Source organism: Pristiophorus japonicus, chromosome 30 (assembly GCF_044704955.1).
Source record: "Pristiophorus japonicus isolate sPriJap1 chromosome 30, sPriJap1.hap1, whole genome shotgun sequence".
Taxonomy (NCBI): domain Eukaryota; kingdom Metazoa; phylum Chordata; class Chondrichthyes; family Pristiophoridae; genus Pristiophorus; species Pristiophorus japonicus.
In genome coordinates this window covers 9,799,467-9,825,195 of record NC_092006.1, presented here as the reverse complement: position 1 = coordinate 9,825,195, position 25,729 = coordinate 9,799,467, and the positions used below count along the sequence as shown (strand labels likewise).

Sequence of the window (25,729 nt, the reverse complement as noted above, 5' to 3'; positions counted from 1 at the left end):
GTGGCCCCGGGATCCTTTACATCCGCCCGAGAGGGCAGACGGGGCCTCGGTTTCATGTCTCATCTGAAAGACGGCACCTCCGGCTGTGCGGCGCTCCCTCGGCACCTTCCTCCGGCTGTGCGGCGCTCCCTCGGCACCTTCCTCCGGCTGTGCGGCGCTCCCTCGGCACCTTCCTCCGGCTGTGCGGCGCTCCCTCGGCTCCACCCCTCCGGCTGTGCGGCGCTCCCTCGGCACCGCCCCTCCGGCTGTGCGGCGCTCCCTCGGCACCGCCCCTCCGGCTGTGCGGCGCTCCCTCGGCACCGCCCCTCCGGCTGTGCGGCGCTCCCTCGGCTCCACCCCTCCGGCTGTGCGGCACTCCCTCAGCACCGCCCCTCCGGCTGTGCGGCGCTCCCTCGGCACCGCCCCTCCGGCTGTGCGGCTCCCCCTCGGCACTTCACAGAGTGTCAGCCTCGATCTTTGTGCTGACGTCTGTGGCGTGGGATTTGAACCCACGACCTTCTGACTCCGAGGCGAGAGTGCTGCCCACTAAGCCACGGCTGACCTCTGAACTCGGGGCAGTTTGGAGCACATACGTAGGTGGGTCAAATCTGTTCCGATTCACGTTGGTATAAGATTCTCGCAGCCAGCCGACAAGTGCGCCTAATGCAGCAGTCTGGGCTGGACTGGAACGCTGATCGTGCAAGCCAAAGACACAGTCGCCAATCCGTTGCACCTTACACCAGCTATTGAAACAAAGAAAAACCGAAAAATAACGTGTTACGGTGAAAGAGCTTTACCAGGATGTTGCCCGGTCTGGGGAATTTTAGCGATAAGGAAAGATTGGAGAGGCTGGGGTTGTTTTCTTTGGAACAGGGGAGGCTGAGGGGAGATCTGATTGAGGTGTATAAAATTATGAGGTGCCTGGATAGAGTGGATAGGGCGGACCTGTTTCCATTAGGGTCAACAACCAGGGGGCATAGATTTAAAATAATTGGGGGGAGGTTTCGAGGGGATTTGAGGGGAAATGTCTTCACCCAGAGGGTGGTGGGGTCTGGGGTGGAACTCACGGCCTGAAAGGGTGGTAGAGGCAGAAACCCTCACCACATTTAAAAAGTACCTGGATGTGCACTTGAAGTGCCGTAACCCACAGGGCTACGGACCGAGAGCGGGAAAGTGGGATTAGGCTGGGTGGCTCTTTGTCGGCCGGCGTGGACACGATGGGCCGAAATGGCCTCCTTCCGCGCTGTAAATTTCTCCAATTCTGAAGATTCTCTGATGGGGGTGCTTATGTGATTGATTTTTAAAAGCTGCTTCCTGATGTCTTGAGAAGCCCTGTTCAAAGTTGCTGATCAAGTTTTTCCCTCGTTTTGGTCGTGCCTCCTGGAACAGGCACACGATTCGCTGTGGCCCTTTCAGCTTCATTCTTTGTCGTGTGTGCTTACACTCGGTGGCCTCCTCCCGCATTGCTGCCAACCTCCCAAATTTCCACGTCAGTAATAGCTGTGGCTTTTGCTTGTGCCTCTGGTTCCCGTCTGTTACCACAGCTCTCAGCCTGGTGTGAGGGCCGGTGTTTTTTTAATGCAGCGGCCCATAATAGGGACATAAGAAATAGGAGCAGGAGTAGGCCATACGACCCCCTCGAGCCTGCTCCGCCATTTAATACGATCGTGGCTGATCCGATCATGGACTCAGCTCCACTTCCCTGCCCGCCCCCTTATCCCCTTATAGAAACATAGAAAATTGGTGCAGGAGTAGGCCATTCGGCCCTTCGAGCCTGCACCACCATTCAATAAGATCATGGCTGATCATTCACCTCAGTATGCCTTTCCTGCTTTCTCTCCATACCCCTTGATCCCTTTTGTCGTAAGGGCCATATCTAACTCCCTCTTGAATATATCCAATGAACTGGCCTCAACAACTCTCTGCGGCAGGGAATTCCACAGGTTAACAACTCTCTGAGTGAGGAAGTTTCTCCTCATCTCGGTCCTAAATGGCTTACCCCTTATCCTTAGACTGTGTCCCCTGGTTCTGGACTTCCCCAACATCGGAGTGGGTGGGTGAGTGAGTCAAACTATCTATTTCTGTCTTAAATTTATTCAATGTCCCAGCTTCCACAGCTCTCTGAGGCAGTGAATTCCACAGATTTACAACCCTCTGAGAGAAGAAATTCCTCCTCATCTCAGTTTTAAATGGGCGGCCCCTTATTCTAAGACCATGCCCCCTAGTTCTAGTCTCCCCCATCAGTGGAAACATCCTCTCTGCATCATGTTAAAAACGGTTACCAGTTACTCGTGCATCAAAGTCTTCACACTCTGTTTGCTTGCATGCTGAAGGATATCAGGGAGTGACTACAAGAAATATTTTCAAAGTTATTTTATTTCATTTTATTTTCTTTCTGAAATCAAACAAAAAAAATATGCTTTAAATTGATAAATGGTCTAAGTTATATTGTGGCGAGAGACTGTAGAGGGACGTGATCGGGGCCCAGGAGAGGCGTGAGTTCAGGGCCGAGGGCCCAGGGGCAGCACGGACCCAGCCCACACTGTGCGATATGTGGGCGCACACTGGGTCCGTGCAGCAGAGCTGGTCTCCAGTCGTCCTGGTTAACCCTGGCCCCTGGACCAAGACCTCGCTCTGTCAAGCCCGTGTGGTGGCTGGTGTGCAACGGTCACCCCACGTTAAAAAAATCCACCCACAGGCATCTTCCACCCTTCAGGATGTAGTTCGGGATCCGGAATATTAGGTACTTCATTGAAACACCTGCGAACTCATCCTTTTTTGGCCTGGAAGCAAGTCAGCCTCGGTATGAGGGAGCACCTACAATGATGATGGATCAGTGTTAGAATTGCCAATCTTGTATTTCCATCACTGACCATGTCCTCAAAACATTTCTTTTGAATTTGTTGGAGGGGCTGGGGTGGGGTGGGGGCTGGGCGTGTGGGAGAGATGACATTATCCATGCTCCCAAGTACACTCCAAGATGACACCAAAACTACGAGGGTATGAACTGATAGAGATGTTTAAAGTGATGAAAGGATTTGATCGAGTGGATACAGAGAGAATATTTCCATTTGTGGGGAAGAGCACAACTAGAAGCCATCAATATAAGATAGTCACCCAGAAATCCAATGGGGAATTCAGAAGAAACTTCTTTACCCAGAGAGTGGTGAGAATGTGGAACTCACTGCCACAGGGAGGGGTTGAGGCGAATAGTATCAAGGCATTTAAGGGGAGGCTGGACCAGCTCCCGTCAGCCATGGCTCAGTGGGCAGCACACTTGCCTCTAAGTCAGGAGGTTGTGGGTTCAAGTCCTGCTCCAGGGACTTGAGCACATAATCTAGGCTGACACTCCCAGTGTAGTACTGAGGGAGTGCCGCGCTGTCGGAGGGGCAGTGCTGAGGGAGCGCCGCACTGTCGTAGGGGCAGTGCTGAGGGAGCGCCGCACTGTCGTAGGGGCAGTGCTGAGGGAGCGCCGCACTGTCGGAGGGGCAGTGCTGAGGGAGCGCCGCACTGTCGGAGGGGCAGTGCTGAGGGAGCGCCGCACTGTCGGAGGGGCAGTGCTGAGGGAGCGCCGCACTGTCGGAGGGGCAGTGCTGAGGGAGCGCCGCACTGTCGGAGGGGCAGTGCTGAGGGAGCGCCGCACTGTCGGAGGGGCAGTGCTGAGGGAGCGCCGCACTGTCGGAGGGGCAGTGCTGAGGGAGCGCCGCACTGTCGGAGGGGCAGTGCTGAGGGAGCGCCGCACTGTCGGAGGGGCAGTGCTGAGGGAGCGCCGCACTGTCGGAGGGGCAGTGCTGAGGGAGCGCCGCACTGTCGGAGGGGCAGTACTGAGGGAGCACCGCACTGTCGGAGGGGCAGTGCTGAGGGAGCGCCGCACTGTCGGAGGGGCAGTGCTGAGGGAGCGCCGCACTGTCGGAGGGGCAGTACTGAGGGAGCGCCGCACTGTCGGAGGTGCCGTCTTTCGGATGAGACGTTAAACCGAGGCCCCGTCTGCCCCCTCGGGTGGATGTAAAAGATCCCGGGGCCACTATTGGAAGAAGAGCAGGGGGAGTTCTCCCCGGTGTCCTGGGGCCAATATTTGTCCCTCAATCAACATCACTAGAACAGATGATCCGGGTCATTATCACATTGCTGTGTGTGGGAGCTTGCTGTGCACAAATTGGATGCTGCGTTTCCCACATTACAACAGTGACTACACTCCAAAAGTACTTCATTGGCTATAAAGCGCTTTGGGACGTCCGGTGGTCGTGGAAAGTCCTATATATATGTTAGTCCTTTACTTTCTCCAGTCATGAAATGCAGCGGCAGTTTGGTGCAATTTCTCTGATTCTACGAAGAAGCAGGCCATTTGTCTCATGGTTCCTGTTGCAATGCTGGCTCATAATCTTTGTTAATTTAATTCTCCCTTCACTGTCATGACTGATAGGCTTGATAGTCACTTGTTGGCACGAACACTGAACTCGAATAACCCTTTGTGTGAAAGACGGGATTATATATAGTGCCTTAATCATGCCCGCTGGATAGCTCCGTACGTTCTGGCCAATCGGTTACTTTTGAAGTGCAGTCACATGTTGGCAGGCAGGGCCGTCGCTTTGTGCATTGCAAAGCTGCAAAATGAAACGCGTGACCTGTTGAGTTTGTTTCTCATGGCGTTTGGCTGGGTAGGCTGGGGGGAGGAACATAGGTCGGGGACCCCGGAGCAACTCCCTGCTCTCTTCTCTTGCGATATGCCGCAGGGCAGACGGGAGCTGGGTTTAAAGACGTCGCAGAGGAAATAGGAGCAGGAGTTGGCCATTCGGCCCCTCGAGCTTGCTCCGCCATTCAATAAGATCACGGCTGATCTTCGCCCCCAAATCCACTTTTTTAGTCACGCTGTACAACAATAACTTGTGCTGTATAGCGCCTTTGACGTAGTGAAACGTCCCAAGGCGCCTCACAGGAGTGTTATGAGACAAAAAATTTGACTCCGAGCCACATGAGAAGTTAACGCAGGTGACCAAAAGCTGGGTCAAAGAGGTCGGTTTTAAGGAGCGTCTTGAAGGAGGAGAGAGAGGCGGAGAGGTTTAGGGAGGGAGTTCCGGAGCTTGGGGCCCCGGCAGCTGAAGGCACGGCCACCGATGGTGGAGCGATTATAATCTGGGATGCTGAGGAGAGCAAATATCTCCGGGGGGCGGATTATGGGGCTGGAGGGGGTTACAGAGATAGGGAGGGGGCGAGGCCATGGAGCGATTTGAAAACACGGATGAGAATTTCGGTCAGCGAACACTGGGTGATGGGTGAGTGGGACTCAGTGCGAGTTAGGACAGGGGGCAACGAGCACAGGGGGTGATGGGTGAGCGGGACTGGGTGCGAGTTAGGACACGGGTCAGCGAGCACAGGGGGTGATGGGTGAGTGGGACTCGGTGCGAGTTAGGACACGGGGGCAGCAAGCACACGGGGTGATGGGTGAGCGGGACTCGGTGCGAGTTAGGACACGGGGTCAGTCAGCACAGTGGGTGATGGGTGAGCGGGACTCGGTGCGAGTTAGGACACGGCAACGAGCACGGGGTGATGGGTGAGCAGGCCTCGGTGCGAGTTAGGACAGGGGGCAACGAGCACAGGGGGTGATGGGTGAGCGGGACTTGGTGCGAGTTAGGACACGGGGTCAGTCAGCACAGGGGGTGATGGGTGAGCGGGACTCGGTGCGAGTTAGGACACGGGGCAGTTGGGTTTTGGATCACCTCTAGTTTACGTCGGGTAGAATGTGGGAGGCCAGCCCGGAGTGCGTTGGAATAGTCAAGTCTGGAGGTAACAAAGGCACGGATGAGGCTTCAGCAGCGGATGAGCTGAGGTGGGGGGGGGGCGGAGACGGGCGATGTTACGGAGGTGGAAATAGGCGGTTTTAGTTATGCTGCGGATATGTGGCCGGAAGCTCATTTCAGGGTCAAATATGACACCAAGGTTGCGAACAGTCTGGTTCAGCCTCAGACAGAAGTTGGAGAGAGGGATCGAGTCAGTGGTGAGGGAACGGAATTTGTGGCGGGCACCGATAACAATGGCTTCAGTCTCCCCGATATTCAACTGGAGAAAATGACTGCCCATCCAGAAAGCACTTTCAGTGGTTGCTGATGGCTTCAGGGAGGCACGGTTGTCCTATATAACAGCGGAAGAAATGAAAAGTGTGTTAAACTCCGAGCAAATCAGGCCGGAGTGTCCCCAGGCGCGGTTACAGGCAACCTCTGGCCACTCGTTCCTATGGCAACGCTCTGGATTGGCAGAATGTCAGGAATGCCCGACGCAAGGCAAGGAATGAGAAGTAAATGAGTTTTTAAAAGCTCCCCGAGCAGACTGTTTTGGCGTGTCAGTGCTCCCGCAGACAAAGAGGCCATAAAGGACTGCGGGTTTTTCCTGTTGACAGGACAATGCATTGTTTGGGCACTCTGCTCTTATTAAGTTGATCGAAGTTATGGGGAACGGTTAGGTCGATAGAGACTATTTCCGCTGGGCGGGGAGTCTCGGTCTCGGCGAGGGGGGTGCAAAGTATAAAAATTCGAACCAGGCCTTTCAGAAGTGAGGTTAGGAAACACTTCTACACACAAAGGTTGGTCGCAGTTTCGAGCTCTCTTCCGCAAACGGCAATTGGTGGTAGATCGATTCATTTTAAATCTGAGATTGGTAGCTTTTTGTTAACCAAAGGTATTGAGGGATATGGGGCAAAGGCGGGTAGATGGAGTTAGGTCGCAGATCAGCCGTGATCTGATTGAATGGTGCAACAGGCTCGAGGGGTGAACTGGTCTTCTCCTGTTCCTATGTCCGAATGAAACAGCCCCCATACTAATGCTATTTTCGCCCTTTTTTCACGAATGCGCCTTCCACAAATAAGCAGTGTGGGCAGTCTGCTGTCGGCCCAGTGCCAGCGCTGCTCTGTAACCAGCGGGCTTCCCAATACTCATTCCTACCTTCCTCCTGTCCCCTGACTGAGTGTGCTGGGCCTTTGCTCCGCAAAGCCAGCTGTGTGTGTGTGTGTGTGTGTGTGTGTGTCGCTGCCGAGGCCGGCTTTTATTGCCCATCCCGAACTGCCCCTGGAGAAGGTGGTGGTGAGCCGCCGCCTTGAACCGCTGCAGTCCGTGTGGTGAAGGTGCTCCCACAGTGCTGTTAGGGAGGGAGTTCCAGGATTGTGACCCAGCGACGATGAAGGCCGATATATTGTCAAATCAGGATGGTGTGTGTGACTGGGAGGGGAACATAGAAACATAGAAAATAGGTGCAGGAGTAGGCCATTCGGCCCCTCGAGCCTGCACCACCATTCAATATGATCATGGCTGATCATGCAACTTCAGTACCCCATTCCTGCTTTCTCTCTATACCCCTTGATCCCTTTAGCCATAAGGGCCACATCTAACTCCCTTTTGAATATATCTAATGAACTGCCCTCAACAACTTTCTGTGGTAGAGAATTCCACAGGTTCACAATTCTCTAAGTGAAGAAGTTTCTCCTCATCTCAGTCCTAAATGGCTTATCCTTAGACTGTGGCCCCTGGTTCTGGATTTCCCCAACATCAGGAACATTCTTCCTGTATCCTGTATCTAACCTGTCCAATCCCGTCAGAATTTAATATGTTTCTATGAGATCCCCTCTCATCCTTCTAAATTCCAGTGAACGTGGAGGGGGTGGTGTTCCCATGCGCCTGCTGCCCTTGTCCTTCTGGGCGGTAGAGGTCGCGGGTTTGGGAGGTGCTGCCGAAGAAGCCTTGGCGAGTTGCCGCAGTGCATCTTGTAGACGGTGCACACTGCAGCCAGGGGGCGCCGGTGGTGGAGGGAGTGAGTGTTGAAGGTGGTGGGTAGCGTGTCGATCAATCAAATTTTCTAGTATAACAAGTCAAATCTCTTATCAACAGACTAGAAAAAGATGTAACTCACATGCTTTCTGGACAATCCTTTTCTGAATCCCCCCTCGCACCTCTTGTAACTTTCCAGCTTCTGGTTTCCTCCCCTTTTTCAGTTTCCTGCTCCTCATCTGAGAGAGAGGAAAAAAAAAGGAAAAAAGACTTGCATTTATATAGCGCCTTTCACGACCACAGGACATCCCAAAGCGCTTTACGGCCAATGAAGTACTTTCTGAAGTGTAGACACTGTGGGAAATGTGACCCCCAATTAGCGCACAGCAAACTCCCACAAACAGCAACGTGGAAATGACAAACGGCAAACGAACCCCAAGGTGGGCAGAGGAAACGTTACAGGGACACCCTCAAAGCCTCCCTGATACAATGCAACATCCCCACCGACACCTGGGAGCCCCTGGCCATAGACCAGCCCGCCCTAAGTGGAGGAAGCGCATCCGGGAGGGCGCTGAGCACCTCGAGTCTCGTCGCCGAGAGCGTGCAGAAACCAGTCCCACCCACCCTTTCCCTCAACCACTGTCTGTCCCACCTGTGACAGGGAGTGTGGTTCTCGTATTAGACTGTTCAGCCACCTGAGGACTCATTTTAAGAATGGAAGCAAGTCTTCCTCGATTCCGAGGGATTGCCTATGATGGATAATGACCCAGATCATCTGTTTTAGCGATGTTGGTTGAAGGATAAATATTGGCCCCAGGACACCGGGACGGACTCCCCCTGCTCTTCTTCGAAATGGTGGCCGCAGGATCTTTTGCGCCCACTGGAGAGGGCAGAAGGGTCCATGGTGATCTTGTGTTTAGAGAATCACCTCTATCACTCTCCGTGGAGTCTCGGTAACCGATAGCATTTCCTGCATGTTTTTTAACAATTCATTCACAGGATGTGGGCGTCTCTGGCAAGGCAAGCGTTTATTGCCCATCTCTAAACTTGCTGGAATTCTTTGAGGATGTAACGAACAGGGTGGATAAAGGGGAGCCAGTGGATGTGGTGTATTTGGACTTCCAGAAAGCATTTGACAAGGTGCCACATAAAGGGCCCAAGTTTCCACATGATTTGCGCCTGATTTTTAGGAGCAACTGGTGGAGAACGGACTATCTTAGAAATCGCAATTCTCCACATTTTTTTTTTCTGCAGTTCTAGTCAGGTAGAACAGTTCTACTTTGGAACAGAATTTTTTCTCCAAAAGGGGGCGTGTCCGGCCACTGGCGCCTGATTTGAAAGTTTTCACAGTGAAAATGTACTCCAAACTAAAGTAGAATGGAGCAAGTGAAGATTTTTGTCGAACTGAAAAAACCTGTTCTACACATTAAAAAATCAGGCGCAGGTTACAAATCAGGCGTCCAGAACGAGGTGAGGGGGGGGGGTGGGGGGAAGGGAACTCATTAAATTCTCCAATCAATCCTTATTTATACTTGTACAAATATTATACAAATAAATCCAACCTGAATAAACATTTACAAGCAAAGAAAAGATTAAATAAACCATCTTCCTACCTGTGTGAAAGTGCTTCAGCCAGGAAGAATGGTGCAGCAAGCCTCACAAAACGAGGGAGCCGACCGAACGCGGGCCGGGGGGGGGGGAGGAGGGAGGAGGGAGGAGGGAGGAGGGAGCCGACCGAACGCGGGACGGGGGGAGGGAAGGGAGCCGACCGAATGCGGGCGGGAGGGAGGGAGCCGACCGAACGCGGGTGGAGTGGAGGGGGAAGGGAATGGAGCCGTTCCAGACGGCTGGCGGGAAAGAGAGAAGGCTGCAGGAAGCCTCAGAAATTGAAGAGCCATTTCCCGACGGCAAAAGGGGGAGGCCTCTGTGCTGATGGCAATGTACTTTTATTTAAAACATTTTTTTAAACTAAACAGCTACAAAGAACTACAAAGAACTACAAAAATGGCCGAGTGCCAGTGTTTTTTTCACACTGAGCATGCTCGAACGCGCACGTGCAGCGTTGCCGGCAGGAAAAAAACTAATTTAAATAGTACTTGCCCCCTCCCACTTACAAAATCGGCGCGAGTGTAGGCTCCGCCCCCCTGGGCGCCGGGCCAAACAGACAAGGAGCTGCAAAGCGCTCCAGAATCGCTCGTTTTTTTTCCGGCGCGACAAACGGGCGCCCAGCTCGGAGGGGCGCCCGTTTTTTATCATGTGGAAACTTGGGCCCATTAGGTTACTGCACAAGGGTTGGGGTGATATATTGGCGTGGATAGAGGATTGGCTAACTAACAGAAAACAGAGAGTCAGGATAAATGGTTCATTCTCGGGTTGGCAACCAGTAACTAGCGAGGTGCCGCAGGGATCAATGCTGGGGCATCAACTATTTACAATCTACATTAACGACTTGGAAGAAGGGACTGAGTGTAACGCAGCCAAGTTTGCTGATGCTACAAATTTGGGAGGAAAAGCAATGTGTGAGGAGGACACACAAAATCTGCAACAAGACATGACATGCGAAGTGAGTGGGCAAAAATTTGGCAGATGGAGTATAATGTAAGAAAGTGTGAGGTCATGCATTTTGACAGAAAAAAATCAAAGAGCAAGTTATTATTTAAACTGAGAAAGATTGCAAAGTGTTGCAGTACAACGGGGCCTGGGGGTACTTGTGCATGAAGCACAAAAGTATAGTATGCAGGTACAGCAAGTGATCAGGAAGGCCAATGGAATCTTGGCCTTTATTGCAAAGGGGATGGAGTATAAAAGTAGGGAAGTCTTGCTACAGTTATACAGGGTATTGGTGAGGCCACACCTGGAGTACTGCGTGCAGTTTTGGTTTCCATTTTTACGAAAGGATATACTTGTTTTGGAGGCAGTTCAGAGAAGGTTCACTCGGTTGATTCTGGGGATGAGGGGGTTGACTTATGAGGAAAGATTGAGGAGGTTGGGCCTCTACTCATTGGAATTCAGAAGAATGAGAGGTGATCTTATCGAAACATATAAGATTATGAGGAGCCTTGACAAGGTGGATGCAGAGAGGATGTTTCTACTGATGGGGGAGATTAGAACTAGGGGGCATAATCTTAGAATAAGGGGCCGTCAATTTAAAACTGAGATGAGGAGGAATTTCTTCTCAGAGGGTTGTAAATCTGTGGAATTCGCTGCCTCAGAGAGCTGTGGAGGCCGGGACATTGAATAAATTTAAGACAGAAATAGACAGTTTCTTAACTGATAAGGGGGCCTGGGGGTACTTGTGCATGAAGCACAAAAGGATAGTATGCAGGTACAGCAAGTGATCAGAAAGACCAATAGAATCTTGGCCTTTATTGCAAAGGGGATGGAGTATAAAAGCAGGGAAGTCTTGCTACAGCTATACAGGTTATTGGTGAGGCCGCACCTGGAGTACTGCGTGCCTGGTGAAGTGGAGCTGAGTCCATGATCAGATCAGCCATGATGTTATTGAATGGCAGAGCAGGCTCGAGGGGCCGTATGGCCGACTCCTGCTCCTATTTCTTATGTAAATGCCCTTGAGTGTCTTGCTGGGTCATTTCAGAGGGCAGTTAAGAGTCAACCACATTGCTGTGGGTCTGGAGTCACATATCAGTCAGACCGGGTAATGGCAGCAGATTTCCATGATAAAGCAGTACTTTCACCATTACTGACGCTAGCTTTTTATATTCCAGAATTATTAAATTAACTGACTTTAACTTGCCCAGCTGCCGCAGTGGGAATTGAACTCGGGTTCCCGGATCATCAGTCCAGGCCGCTCAATTACTCGTCCCGTAACTTAACCACTGTGCTAATTGTGTTCAGTTTTGGTCGTCTAATCTGAGGAAGGACATTCTTGCTATTGAGGGAGTGCAGCGAAGGTTCACCAGACTGATTCGCGGGATGGCAGGACTGACATATGAAGAAAGACTGGATCGACTCGGCTTATATTCACTGGAATTTAGAAGAATGAGAGGGGATCTCAAAGAAACATATAACATTCTGACGGGATTGGACAGGTTAGATGCAGGAAGAATGATCCTGATGTTGGGGAAGTCCAGAACCAGGGGTCACAGTCTAAGGATAAGGGGTAAGCCATTTAGGACTGAGATGAGGAGAAACTTCTTCACTCAGAGAATTGTGAACCTGTGGAATTCTCTACCACAGAAAGTTGTTGAGGCCAGTTCGTTGGATATATTCAAAAGGGAGTTAGATGTGGCCCTTACGGCTAAAGGGATCAGGGGGTATGGAGAGAAAGCAGGAATGGGGTACTGAAGTTGCATGATCAGCCATGATCATATTGAATGGTGGTGCAGGCTCGAGGGGCCGAATGGCCTACTCCTGCACCTATTTTCTATGTTTCTATTGTTCCAGGCCTCTTGATTACTAGTCCCGTAACTTAACCACTATGTTACCGCTCCCATGAATGTGGATCTTAAGTTTCATTTTTCAGGGACTTTTGGCTGTAAAGCGTGGACTTGGCTTGTATGGGCTTGCCTGTGTCCACCTTATTTCCCGGACATATTGCTCATGGCTGAGGGAGACAGAAGGCATCTGTTCAAAGCTGTTGTGCAAATATTGGAATAATGAGTGCAGTTCTGTTTAAAAGGACTAACCGAGACTTCCTTTGAATGACGTGTTGCTTTACCAGCGCACTGAACATTCCAGGTGCAGGTTAAAGTTCGTGCTGTACGCTGTCAATCCTGCGGCCATTGCAACCTGGGAGATTATCACAGCAATGAAAGACTTGCATTTATATAGCGCCTTTCACGACCACCGGGCGTCTCAAAGTGCTTTACAGCCAATGAAGTACTTTTGGAGTGTAGTCACTGTTGCAATGTGGGAAACGCGGCAGCCAATTTGCGCACAGCAAGCTCCCACAAACAGCAACGTGATGATGACCCAGATCTTCTGTTATGTATGTTGATTGAGGGATAAGTATTGGGCCCCAAGACACTGGGGATAACTCCCCCTGCTCTTCTTCGAAATCCTGACGCGGAGGAGAGAGTGCTGCCCACTGAACCTCGGCTGTCACCGTGAAGTGGCGTCATATTATGTCTGTGAACAGAAGTTTGCCAAATGTTTACAGCAGTGCCCCTGAACAAAAAAGTTCTCACATAAGAGCGAATGTAATAGTGATGGGCAGCAGTCCAGCTTGTGTAGAGAGAGAGGAAAGGGGGTCACTGGGGCTTATTGAATTGGCACTCGCCCAATGTGTGTCTGTGAGAGATGAGACTCAAAGACTTTACTGTAAACTGCTGGCGGCGGTCCAGTTAGACCAGGCCAAGGGTGTCCAAACTATGGCCCCATGCCACAGCAGTCCAGCCCATGAAACCAACGCAATTCAGTTCAATTTGTGCTTATATTTCCTACCTGTGGACATAAGAACATAGTTACAACAGGAGCAGGAGTAGGCTACACCTCCCCTCGAGCCTGTTTAGCCATTCAGTAAGATCATGGCCGAGCTTGGAATCGTTGAACAGTACAGTACAGCGCGGAAGGAGGCCATTCAGCCCATTGATTCTGCGCCAGCTCTTTCAGTGTTCGTCCCACTCCCCCGCTTGTTCCCCATATCCCTGCAAAATTTTCCTTTTCAAGTATTTATCCAACTCTCTTTTGAAAGGCAGTGCATTTGAAATCCTAACCACTTGTTGCGTACATTTTTTTCCCTCTGGTTCTTTTGCCAATCACCTTCAATCTGTGTTCCTCTGGTTACCGACCCTCCTGCCCCTGGGAACAGTTTCCCCTTATTTACTCCTCAAAAACCCCCTCGATTAAATCTCCCCCTTACCTTAACCTTCTCTGCTCCAAGGAGAACAACCCCAGCTTCTCCAGTCCCGGGCATAAGGGACATCACTGAAGTCCCTTATCCTCGGGACCATTCTGGTCAATCTCCTCCTTAACCTTCTCTGCTCCAAGGAGAACAACTCCAGTCTCTCCATGTCACTGAGATCCCTCATCCCCGGGACCATTCCGATCAATCTCCTCCGCCCCCTCCCCAAGGCCTTCACATCCTCCCTAAAGTGTGCGGAGCGTCCAGAGTTGAACACAATACTACAGCTGGGGCCTAACTGGTGTTTTCATCATCATAGGCAGTCCCTCGGAATCGAGGAAGACTTGCTTCCACTCTAAAAGTGAGTCCTTAGGTGACTAACAGTCCAATACGAGAGCCACAGTCCCTGTCACAGGTGGGACAGACAATGTTTGAGGGAAGGGGAGGGTGGGACTGGTTTACCGCACGCTCCTTCCGCTGCCTGCGCTTGGTTTCTGCACGCTCTCGGCGACGAGACTCGAGGTGCTCAACGCCCTCCCGGATGCTCTTCCTCCACTTAGGGCGGACTGGTCTTTGGCCCAGGGACTCCCAGGTGTCGGTGGGGATGTTTCATTTTATCAGGGAGGCTTTGAGGGTGTCCCTTGTAACGTTTCCTCTGTCCACCTTTGGCTCATTTGCCATGAAACAGGCTGCGTCATCGCTCCAACCCTCTTAATCTTCACCGCTGCCATGCTCCACCTCACAGTCAACAAGCTCCTCCGCTGGAGTAGAACCAATGGGAAGCTGTTTAACCTAACGCCGCCTCCAGGCCAGGTCCAAGATCACCCCAACCTCTGTCGTTGGGCTGCAGTCCGCAGGCGACACCTGCGTCTGCGCACGTTCTGAGGCTGAACTCCAGGCTATAGTCAATGTACTCACCGAGGCACATGAATGGATGTGAACTTCATAAGTGGCTCAATGGTATCCACCCAATGGCCCGTGGCAACAGGAAACTGGGATATTCCTGGTATGTGTGATGGAGAGTAAATGGGTCTGATACAGGCCTCCTGGGATGAGACGGTTGTTCTGTGCTGAGAGATTGAACAGAATGGGTCTATACTCTGGAGTTTGGAAGAATGAGAGGTGATCTCATTGAAACATACACAATTCTGAGAGGGATTGACCGGGTCGATGCTGAGAGGGCGTTTCCCCCGAGCTTGGGGAGTCTTGAACTAGTTTTGGGATAAAGGCTCGGCCATTTAAAATTTTATTTATTTGTTCCTGGGATGTGGGCGTCGCTGGCAAGGCCGGCATTTATTGCCCATCCCTAATTGCCCCTTGAGAAGGTGGTGGTGAGCCGCCACCTTGAACCGCTGCAGTCCCGTGTGGTGAAGGTGCTCCCACGCAGTAGCGGTTTGGTTTGGTCCAACTGAGTGTCTCGCTGGGGCAGTTAAGAGCCAGACACGAGACTCCCAAAGCGAGCGCTCTACTCGGAACTCCTTTACGGCAAACGAGCCAAAGGCGGGCAGTGGAAACGTTACAAGGGCACCTTCAAAGCCTCCCTGATAAAGTGCAACATCCCCACCGACACCTGGGAGTCCCTGGCCAAAGACCAGTCCGCCCTAAGTGGAGGAAGTGCATCCGGGAGGGCGCTAAGCATCTCGAGCCTCGTTGCCGAGAGCGTGCAGAAACCAAGCGCAGGCAGCGGAAGGAGCGTGCGGCAAACCAGTCCCACCCTCTCTTACTCTCAACGATTGTCTGTCCCACCTGTGACAGGGACTGTGGCTCTCATATTGGACTGTTCAGCCACCTAAGGACTCACTTCAGGAGTGGAAGCAAGTCTTCCTCGATTCCGAGGGACTGCCTATGATGATGGAAGAGCCAACCACATTGCTGTGGGTCTGGAGTCACATGTCAGCCCAGACCGGGTAAGGACATTAGTTGGGTGTTTACAACAATCTGGTAGGTTCACCGTCACCATTACTGATACTAGCTTTTTAATCCAGATTTATTTAATTCACTGAATTAAATTTCCCACCAGCTGCTGTGGTGGGATCTGAACTCGCGTCACCGTTTAGGCTTCTGGATTGCAAGTCCGTTAACGTAACCACGATGCTGCTATACCCCCTTTAGGGCTGAGATGAGGAGGAATTTCTTCACTCAGAGGGAGGTGAATCTTTGGAATTCTCTGCCCCAGAGGGCTGTGGAGGCTCAGTCGTTGAGTATATTCAACTACCACAGAAAGTTGTTGAGGCCAGTTCGTTAGATTTATTCAAAAGGGAGTTAGATTTGGCCCTTACGGCTAAAGAGATCAAGGGGTATGGAGAGAAAGCAGGAATGGGGTACTGAGGTGAATGATCAGCCATCATCATATTGAATGGCGGTGCAGGCTCGAAGGGCCGAATGGCCTACTCCTGCACCTATTTTCTATATTTCAAGGCTGAGATCGATAGATTTTGGACTCCCGGGGAATCGAGGGATATGGGGATCGGGCGGGGAGGTGGACTTGAGGTCGAAGATCAGCCGCGATCTTACTGAATGGCGGAGCAGGCTCGAGGGGCCGAATGGCCGACTCCTGCTCCTATTTCTTATGTTCTTATGTTCTCCCTGGATTAGAAATCACCCAGTGTTTCATGTACGTGGCTGCCTGATAGTCATCATCAGAGGCGTTCCCTCGAACGAGGATGACTTGCTTCCACGAGTTCACAGATGTTTCGATGTTCCAGGTCCTGAACTCCAATTGAAGTGGTGGAAGATGCCTGTGGGTGGATATTTTTAACGTGGGGTGACCGTTGCACACCAGCCACCACACGGGGCTTGACAGAGCGAGGTCTTGGTCCAGTGGCAAGGGTTAACCAGGACAACTGGAGACCTGCTCTGCTGCACGGACCCAGTGCGCAAACACATCGCACAGTGTGGGCTGGGCCCGTGCTGCCCCTGGGCCCTCGGCTCTTCTGGGCCCCGGGCCCTGATAGTAGAGGGCAGTTGGTCACCATAAATAGCTTTCCCTCCCCATCACTCGTCCTGTGGTTGACCCAATTCCTGTTCCGGTTTGCTCAGCGAGTGAAGGAGATTACCAGGCAGTAGCTGTGTGTTACCTGCCCTGGTCAGTGACCTTTCTGCGATTACTGGGATCGGTTAGGATTTTCATGTGTTCAACGGAGCTCTTCAGGCAACGTCATGACACCCATCCCTGTCTCTGTGCTGAGGAATGAATGCAATCTGTGGCCGCCGCCTTTTGTTGCCCTTTGGTCCAACGCAACTTGCATTTATATAGCGCCCTTAACGTAGTTCAATGTCCCAAGGCGCTTCACAGGAGCGTTATCAAACAAAATTTAACCCACCGCCCACATAAGGAGATATTAGGGCAGAACTTGGTCAGAGGGATAGGTTTTAAGGGACGTTTTAAAGAAAAGAAAGATGTGCGTTTATATAGCACCTTTCACGACCACTGGGCGTCTTTACAGCCAATGAAGTACTTTTGAAGTGTAGTCACTGTTGTAATGTGGGAACTGCGGCACAGCAAGCTTCCACACACAGCAATGTGATAATGACCTAGAATAATCTCTTTGCTATGTTGATTGAGCGATAAATATTGGGCCCAGGACACTTGGGAGAACTCCCCCTGCTCTTCTTCGAAATAGTGGCCTGGGATTTTTTACGTCCGCCTGAGAGGGGCAGACAGGGCCTCGGTTTAACGTCTCGCCCGAAAAACAGAGCCTGCACTGGAAGTGTCGGCCGAGATTGATGTGCTCAAGTCCCTGGAGAGGGACTCGAACCACACCACGCCCTGGTTCAGGGGCGAGTGTGCTGCCCACTGCGCCACAGGCGGAGAGAGAGAGAGAGAGAGAGAGAGAGAAAGAAAGAGAAAGAACAGGAGGCCAGAATTGGAGGAGCGTAGAGATGCCGGAGGGCTTTGAAAACGAGACGTTGTCGGACCAAGAGCCAATGTAGGTCAGCAAGTACAGGGGGTGATGGCTAACCAAAACAGTAACACTAATGCACTTATGTCTCCCAACAACAAGAGTTGTTCATGTATTGCAGGATTGCTGCCAACAGATGCAACCTATTAGCCCAACGCGAGCAAGAATACGTCCTAATAATCTTCCCTCGTTTTCTGGGTCAGTACCATCATAGAGTATCAGTTACAAAGGTTTCATATCAGACACAACATCTTTTGTCGAATCATTCTTCTTTGCTGAGTGAGTGCTGATGTTACCGAGACCATGCTCTCAGCACCGATTTTAATTGAGTCCGGCCGTGTGGGAAACTGAATTAATGTCAGTTAATTGTTCCACTTCAAGCCTGTCCATTTGATCTGCTCCAGCAGTGTTGGGGCCCGCAACTTCCCCCAGCCCATCTCCCTAGACAGTAGCAGCAGTATATTAGTCCGAAGTGTCTTAATGCTTCCTTTGTACTGGGGAGAGGGAGAGCGAGAGAGTCAGAGATTGCTTTTCCTGCATCCTCATCCGTGCCTTTGTTGCCTCTAAACTTGACTGTTCCAACGCACTCCTGGCCGGCCTCCCACATTCTACCCAACGTAAACTTGAGCTCATCCAAAACTCGGCTGCCCCGTGTCCCAACTCGCACCGAGTCCTGCTCACCCATCACCCCCTGTGCTCGCTGCCCCCGTGTCCTAACTCACACCGAGTCCCACTCACCCATCACCCCCTGTGCTCGCTGCCCCCGTGTCCTAACTCGCACCGAGTCCCGCTCACCCATCACCCCCTGTGCTCGCTGCCCCCGTGTCCTAACTCGCACCGAGTCCCGCTCACCCATCACCCCCTGTGCTCGCTGCCCCCGTGTCCTAACTCGCACCGAGTCCCGCTCACCCATCACCCCCTGTGCTCGCTGCCCCCCATGTCCCAACTCGCACCGAGTCCCGCTCACCCATCACCCCCTGTGCTCGCTGCCCCCGTGTCCTAACTCGCACCGAGTCCTGCTCACCCATCACCCCCTGTGCACGCTGACCAACATTGGCTCCCACTTAAGCAGCGCCTTGATTTCAAAACTCTCGTCCCTGTTTACAAATCCCACCATGGCCCTTGCACCCTCCCTATCTCTAATTCCCTCCGGCCCCACAACCCCCCGAGATGTCTGCGCTCCTCTAATTCTGCCCTCGTGAGCATCCCTGATTATAATCGCTCAGACCTTTGGTGGCCGTGCCTTCAGCTGCCTGGGCCCCAAGCTCTGGAACTCCCTCCCTAAACCTCTCCGCCTCTCTCTAGCCTCCTTTAAGATGCTCTTTGAACCTTACCTCTTTGACCAAGCTTTGGGTCACCTGCCCTAATTTCTCCTTACGTGGCTCAGTGTCAAATTTTTTGTCTCGTAATACTCCTGTGAAACGCCTTTGGATGTTTCACTACGTTAAAGGCGCTATATAAATACTAGTTGTTGTTGTAAACTACCCTAAAACTGCCACCAAGCTCATGGTCTACAGGGCTGTAGTGATACCCGCCCTCCTGTATGGCTCAGAGACATGGACCATGTACAGTAGACACCTCAAGTCACTGGAGAAATACCACCAACGATGTCTCCGCAAGATCCTGCAAATCCCTTGGGAGGACAGATGCACCAACGTTAGCGTCCTCGACCAGGCCAACATCCCCAGCATCGAAGCACTGACCACACTCGACCAGCTCCGCTGGGCGGGGCCACATTGTCCGCATGCCCCGACACGAGACTCCCAAAGCAAGCGCTGTACTCGGAACTCCTTCACGGCAAACGAGCCAAAGGTGGGCAGAGGAAACGTTACAGGGACCACCCTCAAAGCCTCCCTGATAAAGTGCAACATCCCCACCGACACCTGGGAGTCCCTGGCCAAAGACCAGTCCGCCCTAAGTGGAGGAAGTGCATCCGGGAGGGCGCTGAGCACCTAGAGTCTCGTCGCCGAGAGCGTGCAGAAACCAAGCACAGGCAGCGGAAGGAGCGTGCGGCAAACCAGTCCCACCCTCCCCTTCCCTCAACCACTGTCTGTCCCACCTGTGATAGGGACTGTGGTTCCCGTATTGGACTGTTCAGCCACCTAAGGACTCACGTTAAGAGTGGAAGCAAGTCTTCCTCGATTCCGAGGGACTGCCCGTGATGATGATGATGTAAAGTGCTGCGTTGACGAGCAGAATTTGGAAGATAGATGAAGCTGGCTTGGCTGAAACTGAAATGTGGGCTACGCTGCAGATGCCCATGAGGGCCCCACACACCCTACGTGTGATTCTCCTGAGCTATTGCGCTGTCTGCGTGCTGGGGTGGGGGTGCAATTTGATAGTTTCAGGAAGCTGCAGTGCCCTGCAGATTGAAACATAGAAACATAGAAAAATAAGTGCAGGAGTAGGCCATTTGGCCCTTCGAGCCTGCACCACCATTCAATAAGATCATGGCTGATCATGCAACTTCAGTACCCCATTCCTGCTTTCTCTCCATACCCCTTGATCCCTTTAGCCGGAAGGGCCACATCTAACTCCCTTTTGAATATATCCAACGAACTGGCCTCAACAACTTTCTGTGGTCGAGAATTCCACAGGTTCACAATTCTCTGAGTGAAGAAGTTTCTCCTCATCTCGGTCCTAAATGGCTTACCCCTTATCCTTAGTTCCCCTAACTGTGACCCCTGGTTCTGGACTTCCCCAACATCGGGAACATTCTTCCTGCATCTAACCTGTCCAGTCTTGTCAGAATTTTATATGTTTCTATGAGATCCCCTCTCATTCTTCTAAATTCCAGTGAATATAAGCCCAGTCGATCCAGTCTTTCTTCATATGTCAGTCCTGCCATCCCGGGAATCAGTCTGGTGAACCTTCGCTGCACTCCCTCAATAGCAAGAATGTCCTTCCTCAGATTAGGAGACCAAAACTGTACACAATATTCAAGGTGTGGCCTCACCAAGGCCCTGCACAACTGCAGTAAGACCTCCCTGCTTCTATTGACCTTGCAGTCAATAAATAGAACATAGATTTTTTTTTTAAATTGCAGGATCTCTGCATGTTGCCTTACCCACATCACCGCTGCACCACCTTCGATGCTCAGTGCATATTTCTTGTTGGGTTTCTGCCTGAGTGTCCCTGAAATGGGCTTACACAATCAATGAAGTACTTTTGAAGTGTATTCACTATTGTAAGTGTGTCGGCCGTGACTCAGTGGGCAGCGCTTTCGCCTCTGTGTCGGAAGGTTGTGCAATCAAATCCCACTCCAGAGACTCGAGCGCAAAGTATAACATAAGAACACAAGAAATAGGAGCGGGAGTCGGCCATTCGGCCCCTCGAGCCTGCTCTGAAATTCAATAAGATCATGGCTGATCTGATCTTGGCCTCAACTCCACTTCCCCGCCCGCTCCCCATAACCCTTGACTTCCTTATCGCTCAAAAATCTGTGTTTCTGCCTTAAATATATTCAGTGACCCAGCCTCCGCAGCTCTCTGAGGCAGCGAATTCCACAGATTTACAACCCTCTGGGAGAAGAAATTCCTCCTCATCTCCGTCTTAAATGGGCGACCCCTTATTCTGAAACTATGCCCCCTAGATTCCCGCACGGGGGGGGAAACATCCTCTCTGCATCTACCCTGTACAGCCCTCTCAGAATCTTATATTTTTCAAGAAGATCATCTCTCATTCTTCTAAACTCCAACCTTCATAAGACAAGGTTTATGGGGGCGGGCAGGGAAGTTGAGGCCAAGATCAGATGAGCCATGATATTATTAAATGGCGGAGCAGGCTCGAGGGGCCAAATGGCCGACTCTTGCTGCTATTATGTTCTTATGTTATACTTTGTGCTCGAGTCTCAGGAATCAACCATGCAGACCTTCTCTGAACAGCCTCCAATGCAAGTATATCCCTCCTTAAATATGGAGACCAACCCTGTCTGCAGTACTCCAGTTGGTGTTCAGAGAGATTTCACTGTCCTTGTACAGGGAATGGAGAGCGTTTGCATGCAGGTACAGCAAGCATTGAGAGAGGCAAATGGTATGTTGGCTTTTATTGCAAGGGGGATGGAGTACAAGAGTAAGGAGGGCCTTGGTGAGACCACACCTGGAGCACTGTGCAGTTTTGGTCTCTTTATCTAAGGAAGGATATACTTGCCTTAGAGGGGGTGCAACAAAAGTTCACCAGACTGATTCCTGGGATGAGAGGGTTGTCCTGAGGAGAGATTGAGCAGAATGGGCCCATACTCTCTGGAGTTTAGAAGAATGAGAGGTGATCTCATTGAAACATACAAGATTATGAGGGGGATTGACAGGGTGGGTGCAGAGAGGATGTTTACCCTGAGCTGGAGAGCCGAGAACCAGGATCTCAGGATAAGGGGTCGGCCATTTAGGACTGAGATGAGGAGAAATTTCTTCGCTCGGAGGGTGGTGAATCTTCGCGATTCTCTACCCCAGAGGGATGTGGCTGCTCAATTGTTGAATGTATTCGAAGCTGAGATCGACAGATTTTTGGACTCGAGGGTAATCAAGAGATATGGGGATCAGGCAGGAAAGTGGAGTTGAAGTCGAAGATCAGTCATGATCTCATTGAATGGTGGAGCAGGCGAGAGGGGCCGTATGGCCTACCCCTATAATTCTTATGTTCTTATATCGCAAATCTCGGCTGACACTCCATTGCAGTACTGAGGGAGTGCCGCACTGTCGGAGAGGCAGTACTGAGGGAGTGCCCCACTGTCGGAGGGGCAGTACTGAGGGAGTGCCCCACTGTCGGAGGGGCAGTACTGAGGGAGCGCCGCACCGTCGGAGAGGCAGTACTGAGGGAGTGCCCCACTGTCGGAGGGGCAGTACTGAGGGAGTGCCCCACTGTCGGAGGGGCAGTACTGAGGGAGCGCCGCACCGTCGGAGAGGCAGTACTGAGGGAGTGCCCCACTGTCGGAGGGGCAGTACTGAGGGAGTGCCCCACTGTCGGAGGGGCAGTACTGAGGGAGTGCCCCACTGTCGGAGGGGCAGTACTGAGGGAGTGCCTCACTGTCGGAGGGGCAGTACTGAGGGAGTGCCCCACTGTCGGAGGTGCAGTACTGAGGGAGCGCCGCACTGTCGGAGGGGCAGTACTGAGGGAGCGCCCCACTGTCGGAGGGGCAGTACTGAGGGAGCACCGCACTGTCGGAGGGGCAGTACTGAGGGAGCGCCACACTGTCGGAGGGGCAGTACTGAGGGAGTGCCGCACTGTCGGAGGGGCAGTACTGAGGGAGCGCCGCACTGTCGGAGGGGTAGTACTGCAATGTCGGCGGTGTCGTCTTTCAGATGAGACATTAAACCAAGACCCTGTCTGCCCTCTCAGGTAGACGGAATAGGTCCTACGGCACTGGCCCAAAGAAGAGCAGGGGGAGTTCTCCCTGTTGCCTTACCAATATTTATTCCTCAACCAACATCACTTTTTTTTAAAAAAAAGAACAGAATATCTGATCCTTATCACATTGCTGTTTGTGGGGGCTTGCTGTGCGCAAATTGGCTGCCATGTTTCCTACACCAAAGGTGAGAGGTGCAGTGGGTGAGCGGAGACGAGCTCAGTTAGCCTTCGGTCGTCTTGTCCTTTCTCTGCTCGGTCTTTGACCGCTGTTGCAGTGTCACCAGACCATTCCTGGATATCCTCTTGGCCGCCAGTGTTGTCTGAAGACGTGACGGTACATTGGAGAGGCAGTCTCTGACCTGATTTTCTGTCTCGTTGGGTCATTCTAACAGCAATGAGTCATCGGAATAAATTCTAACAATGAGTCAGCACCATGCGACTGGATTCTTAAGCCCCTGCACCTCTGTTGCAAATTCCAATAGAAAAATAGTTTACTGTGAAGATATTTACAAGTACAGCAACATTTATGCATTGCCATGAGTGGCATTTAAATGGCATTGCCTTGCCTTGGTAAAAGAGTAAGACAGAAAGACTTGCATTTCAATAGCGCCTTTCACAGCCATCATCATAGGCAGCCCCTCAGAATCGAGGAAGACTCGCTTCCACTCTTAAAATGAGTCCTCTTAAAATAGGTGGTTGAACAATCCAATACGAGAACCACATTCCCTGTCACAGATAGTCGTTGAGGGTAAGGGAGAGTGGGACAGATTTGCCACACGCTCTTTCCGCTGCCTGCGATTGATTTCTGCGTGATCTCGGCGACGCGACAACCACCCGACATCCCAAAGCGCTTTGCAGACATTGGAGTACATTTTTATTTTGGAAGTGTGGTCACTGTTGTAATGTAGGAAACGCGGCAGCCAATTTGCGCACAGCAAGCTCCCACACACAGCAATGCGACACTGACCCAGATCATTTCGTGATGTTGGTTGAGGGATAGATTTTGGCACCGGGGAGAACTCCCCCTGCTGGAGGAAGTTACGGAGATAGGGAGGGGGCGAAGGGGCCATGGAGGGATTTGAAAACAAGGGTGAGAATTTTAAAATCGAGGAGTTGCCGGACCGGGAGCCAATGCAGGTCAGCGAGCACAGGGGGTGATGGGTGAGCGGGACTCGGTGCGAGTTAGGACACGGGGGCAGCGAGCACAGGGGGTGATGGGTGAGCGGGACTCGGTGCGAGTTAGGACACGGGGGCAGCGAGCACAGGGGGTGATGGGAGAGCAGGACTCGGTGCGAGTTAGGACACGGGGGCAGCGAGCACAGGGGGTGATGGGTGAACGGGACTCGGTGCGAGTTAGGACACGGGGGAAGCGAGCACAGGGGGTGATGGGTGAGCGGGACTCGGTGCGAGTTAGGACACGGGGGCAGCGAGCACAGGGGGTGATGGGAGAGCGGGACTCGGTGCGAGTTAGCACAGGAGATGATGGGTGAGCGGGACTCGGTGCGAGTTAGGACACGGGGGCAGCGAGCACAGGGGGTGATGGGTGAGCGGGACTCGGTGCGAGTTAGGACACGGGGGCAGCGAGCACAGGGGGTGATGGGTGAGCGGGACTCGGTGCGAGTTAGGACACGGGGGCAGCGAGCACAGGGGGTGATGGGAGAGCGGGACTCGGTGCGAGTTAGGACACGGGGGCAGCGAGCACAGGGGGTGATGGGAGAGCGGAACTGGGTGCGAGTTAGGACACAGGGCAGCGAGCACAGGGGGTGATGGGTGAGTGGGACTCGGTGCGAGTTAGGACATGGGGGCAGCGAGCACAGGAGATGATGGGTGAGCGGGACTCGGTGCGAGTTAGGACACGGGGGCAGCGAGCACAGGGGGTGATGGGAGAGCGGAACTGGGTGCGAGTTAGGACACGGGGGCAGCGAGCACAGGGGGTGATGGGAGAGCGGGACTCGGTGTGAGTTAGGACACGGAGACAGCCGAGTTTTGGATCACCTCTAGTTTACGCAGGATAGAATGTGGGAGGCCAGCCAGGAGTGCGTTGGAATAGTCAAGTCTGGAGGTAACGAGGGCACAGATGAGGGTTTCAGCAGCGGATGAGCTGAGGCAGGGGGTGGAGACGGGCGATGTTACTGAGGCAGTAAACCTGATGAATTGAAAATTGCAGATATGGTAATGCCTCTGCAACACTCGCTTCACGCGAACGAGCTTGCGTGGCACTCGGGAGAATTGAAGTTGGAAGAGTGAATGGCCTCGCTGTCGAAGGCTGGGGGCGGAGGGGTGGATTCATTCTTTGGATGCAAGGAAGTGATGACAGAAGCAAGGTGGCCATCAGGTGTTTCCCCTGCGAGGAGGAAAGGGAGGGGAGAATCCCCTTGGGTTGGTCCATATCCTCACGCTTCCCAGCTGTTCCCCTCGGACCTGGCAGTGACGATCCCGTTGCCACCCGAGTCGCCACGGAGCAATTCCAAGCGACCTTTCCAAGGCAGGGCGGCTTGAAGCACTTCCTAGATTGCGATGTTGGCTCGGGGCAGAGTCAGGGCCACTCGGGAGGAAGCGAGGTGTGGTTCTCTGTTTTCAGTCGGTCTCTCCTCCGCCCACACTCCCTGCCACAAGTCTGATGCATCGGTCTTTTTAATAGTCATTCTCGGGATCCCTGCGTTGTTCACCAGGCTGGCATTTATCGCCCATCCTGGGGTGGCCTGCCAGATGTTGCTGGTAACTGAGTGGCTAGCTTGGCCACTTCAGAGGACAGTTAAGAGTCAAAGAAAGGACTTGAATTTATATAGCACCTTTCACAACCGTCGGATGTCTCAGCGCTTTGCAGCCAATGAAGTAATTTTTGAAGTGTAGTGTAGGAAACGCATCAACCAATTTGCACACAGCAGCCTCCCACAAGCCATGATCATATTGAATGGCGGTGCAGGCTTGAAGGGCCGAATGGCCTA

At 52.4% G+C, this 25,729-nt stretch overlaps 1 protein-coding gene across 6 annotated transcripts in view; it reads left to right on the top strand.

Moving 5' to 3' along the window:
• The window catches only part of shc1 (SHC (Src homology 2 domain containing) transforming protein 1), a 159,007-nt gene that overhangs the window by 63,751 nt on the left and 69,527 nt on the right, over nt 1–25,729 (top strand). Inside the window, exon 1 of one of the 6 annotated variants that reach the window (XM_070868659.1) lies at nt 6,111–6,271. The exons of 4 other annotated variants lie outside the window; for them this stretch is intronic. The gene's annotated coding sequence lies outside the window, so the exon portion shown is untranslated. Of the gene's footprint in view, nt 1–6,110; nt 6,272–20,521; nt 20,626–25,729 lie in introns of those variants that run through there. One more of the 6 variants, XM_070868660.1, reaches the window with a different exon arrangement.